The 4,114-nt window shown below is 45.6% G+C and overlaps 1 long non-coding RNA gene across 1 annotated transcript; it reads left to right on the top strand.

The window, feature by feature from the left end:
* The first annotated feature begins 48 nt into the window (after positions 1–48).
* LOC141579845 (uncharacterized) lies at positions 49–2,750 on the top strand. Its single transcript, XR_012511865.1, has 4 exons — positions 49–150; positions 335–391; positions 822–941; positions 1,768–2,750. It is a non-coding gene; the product is annotated as an uncharacterized LOC141579845 (long non-coding RNA).
* The last annotated feature ends 1,364 nt before the right edge of the window (positions 2,751–4,114 follow it).

Below are 4,114 nucleotides of genomic sequence, written 5' to 3'. Positions count from 1 at the left end.
CCCGCCTCCCCATCGTCTCCTGGTCGCCTCCCCACTGCGCTGCGCAGGCCGTAGCCCTGGCTCTCTCCACCCCCACCCCCTACCTTAGCTGTCCTGGGAGGCACAAGCCTCCGAATCCATGGGAACAGAGACGACCACTTTCTTATCTAGGTGAGGAAGAAAGGAAGGAGGGAAAAGACATGAAAGAAGCATTTTTATGATGTCCAATGCCATGACTGGGCATAGAAAGGGGAGGGAGGGTTCATGAGACCCTGTGGTGTTTTTAAATGTTTTCCCGTAGCTCATTAAAAGCGAATGGACAGGGACAAACATTTACCGAATACTTCTGTACCAGCCACTGTCCTAGGTGCTTTCCTGATGTTCCTGTATTTAATCTTCATAACCATTTGAAGTAAGTATTAATCCCATTTTACAGATGAAGAAACTGGTATCCCCTATACAAAGCCTGAATTGGAACCCTTAAAGTATTTCCTTTATAAGAGCTCATCATATCTTCTCTCTCTCTCTCTCCCACCCCCACTCTTTTTTTCCTTACAAATAGTTACCTTGCTTTGTAGGGGACAGACTGAGAAGTGTGGTTGAAGTAATTTTCTGAAATAAGTAAGATCTAGAATGTTCACAGTGGCTGTTTAGGCAGCCATGTCCTCCAATCCATACCCAATAGGAAAAGCTAAATACAACTGTATTTACTTCGTAACATCAAAGATCACTGTTACGGAGATAATCTTAGAAAAAAATAAAACAGTATCTCAGTTTTATCTGTAGGTTTCTAGTGTAAATTGTCAGGACAATTATTTCACCATCCTCTTTTTCTTCCACAGTGAGGATCAGGGTGTGGGCTGCCCTGAGTCATCCATCTCCTGGTAACATATAGATCCCAGAAAAAAATCAAAACAAGAACACTGAAACAGACGTGTTTCACAGAGAGCAAAGGTCTGAAGGTAATGGAGCCTGCCAGAAGGCTCACCCACTCTATCTTCTTGAGCTTGGCTGTCAGAGTGAGTTTAAAACAGGAGAGGGCTGACCTGGGAAATATACTATCTGCCCTCCTCTGGAGCTACAGGGGAAGACAGGGTGGAAGTACCTACTTCCCTGATCTTCAAAATTACTAATCTTATTCATGTCTGAGAGTTTTGTGACAATTTAAATCTTCAGGCTCAAAGAAAGTTAAATAGCTTCTTTAGTACATCCATGGACATTTCTTCTGATAATCGGAGCACCTCAGAACTTTCTGTTGGTGTATATTGAGGACAAAACTGCTATCACAGCTCCCAATATATTTTCTCTTTTGCTGCTTAGACCAAACTTGAAATAGTGGGTTTCCTGAGTGGCTGGGTAAGAAACAGCACGATTGTTTTTCTTACCCTATTACCTTTTTATCTTTCCACAGCATGATTTCTATAAGAAAGGGAAGGTAGAAATAGCAAGCCTATATGAAACAAAATGTTAAAGATGATATGCTAAGTATAAGCAATTCAAAATAAGAAAGAAAGAAACGCATGAGTTAAAATGTTAACACATAATTTTGATGATTATCTTCCATTGCTTAGAGATCTCCAATTTTCTCCAGTTTTGGTTATATTTAAGTCAATAAAATGCTGTTGCAGTTTGGGATCTACAGGAAGTGGACTCTGAGACAGAGTTTAGCATTCAGGATGTGTATTAGGGAGTGCCCTTGGGACAAACCCCTGTGGGAGGGGAGGGAGGAACAGGACCAGGCAGAGGGAAGAGTCGGCAGGGAAGTAACCCTCCACCCTCACCCCACAGCCTCACCCAACCCTGTGGAGAGCCCTGGAGCTGAAATGACTGTCAGAGTTGTCCCAAAGTGAGCCAAAATGGCTGGAACTTTATACCCTCACCTCAATGGGGTGACTTCCTACAAGCAGCAATCTGCAGCCAAAAGACCTGACAGCTAGAGGCTGTCAGCCAACAGCACTCCAACAGCTGGAACAGAGTCCTTCACTGAAGGGGATCTGAATAGTACATCTCTGTATCTGCTACTAATGCACCCGTATGATGTAAGGCATACAAATCTAAAACACTTTGCATAGTAGGTGAAGCTGATTTTAGAAAATTGTTTTTTACACCAGTGGGCTTTTCTGACAACTTTCCATAAATCTACAGATCCAATACAACTCTATTTATGTGTCCCTCCCTTCTTTATTTGTATCTTTTCTTGTGCTTTATACCCTAAATATCCATCTTCCCCTTTTCTTCATTCATTCTTCTTTTCTGTCCTCCTTCATTCTGGAAACTTTCAGAAATTCCTCCTGTCTGATATTTTTTTCCCTACTGCAATTTTTCCCATCTTCAACTCCTTCTACTGAAGGTAACTCATAACTATTACATTTAATTTAACAATTCCAGGCCCTGTTTTTCATCATGTAAAAAAAATCACTTGTGTATACAGTGACAGCATTAATTACAAGTGGAGTGGTTATCATCTTTAATATGGTATTGAGAAGGAAAAGCTTGGGCTGGGCCAAGACTGGGCTGGGCTAACTCATAAATTTTAAGTTAACTCATGAATTTTAAGTTTCACCTTGCTAGACTGGTTTCGGGTTATTGCAAGCGACCCTTTGCTTCCGCTTTTATGATACTGCCTAGCTGTACTCACCCTATTGGCTGATGGACCCCGAGCTTGTAAGCGACCTTATAAAACCTCACACACTTCCCGGAGGCACTCAGAGCTCTGGAGCAATAGCCCCTCTGAGCTCGCCGGTGTAATAAACCTGAGTACTCCAACCCTCCCTCCGAGTGGTGTTTGTTTCTTGGCTGGCCTGCCATTTCTGTAACATTTCTGGAGGCCCCAGTGAGATTCAACAATATGCCAGCCCCTTGAGCTGCTGGACTGGTGGTTCTGGCCAATCAGGGGACAAGACTCTGGCGACAAACAAGGTGGCACCACCCGACGGTATTCCAGGTTCTCTTTCGCCACGGTGGCTCAGCCCCCCGTGAGGCCAGACCTCAGCCAGACTCGGTGGAGGGACAGACAGACTCACCAGGCAACCGTCCAGACAAGGTAGGACCCCAGGATTAAAATCAGGTCCTGTCCCAGTGGACAGAAGAGGAGGCTGATCCCTTCCTGCACCCGAATGGTGCACCAGGTTTCAGGATAATGTGGGAGGACTGTTAACCTCTATATATGTGTGTGTATGTGTGAATGTGCAGCCTGAAAAGTGTGTGATCAGGCTCAAGTTTGTAGCTCCACAGCTTCTGGCTACAGTCTGAGTGAGTCCCAACCTGCAGTTCTGTGGTGACCTCATACACCTCAGGGCGGTATCGTCCCCTCAGGGATCGGAGTCAGAAGTTTATACTGACCCACCAAAGCTAAGAGGCACCTTAGTCCTCACGAGGGGATCAGCCAGGCGGATGCAGCGAAATCCCTCCCTTGTCTTGTCTGCGACACCGGCACAGGGTGGCCACACCGGAGGGAAAGGGACATAAAACGGCCAATGAGTCAGTGCCTCCTGTGCCCCCGGAGGCTAGGATGCCATTTCTTTGAGAAAGTCTCTTACCTATCTCTGTCACAGAACACCTGAGACTTGCTGTCCCAGCTCCTGAACTGACCTAATGGGTGTCCCTTTTGCCTAACCTCAGACTCTCAGGACTTGAGTTTAGAACAGAGATTTCTTCAAGACTGGGCTCACCTGGCCTTAGAAGTCCCCTTTCTAGTCCATTTGTTTAGCCATCAACCGTCAGTCCCAGTCCCTTTGGTATGTTAGTTCAGGATAAAGGGAGGATTTGGTGAGGAAGCCCCTGGAGCTAGCTCTTGCCTTAGGCTTTAGTGACGTCAGCCATGGCTGGAGCCCTGACTCTTTGACCAAGTTAGCCTTCAAATGACTCACAGAGCCAGCAAGAGAGCGGTCCTTCTGAGAACTCCAGTGCTTTGAAGAGTGGAGAAGGAGGAGATATAAAGGCTACCTTCCCAAGCACCCAAAGCAACAGACTTACCATCCTTAAAACACCTAGACGAAATGGGAGGCTCAAAGTCAAAACCCACCACCCTAGACTGCACGATTAAGAATTTCAAAAAGGGGTTCTCAGGAGACTATGGAGTTCGAATGGCCCCTGGCAAGCTCTGTACTTTGTATGAGCTTGAATGGCCGGCCTT

Source organism: Camelus bactrianus, chromosome 15 (genome assembly GCF_048773025.1).
Source record: "Camelus bactrianus isolate YW-2024 breed Bactrian camel chromosome 15, ASM4877302v1, whole genome shotgun sequence".
NCBI classification, from domain to species: Eukaryota; Metazoa; Chordata; class Mammalia; order Artiodactyla; family Camelidae; genus Camelus; species Camelus bactrianus.
This window is presented reverse-complemented; position numbering and strand designations above follow the sequence as displayed.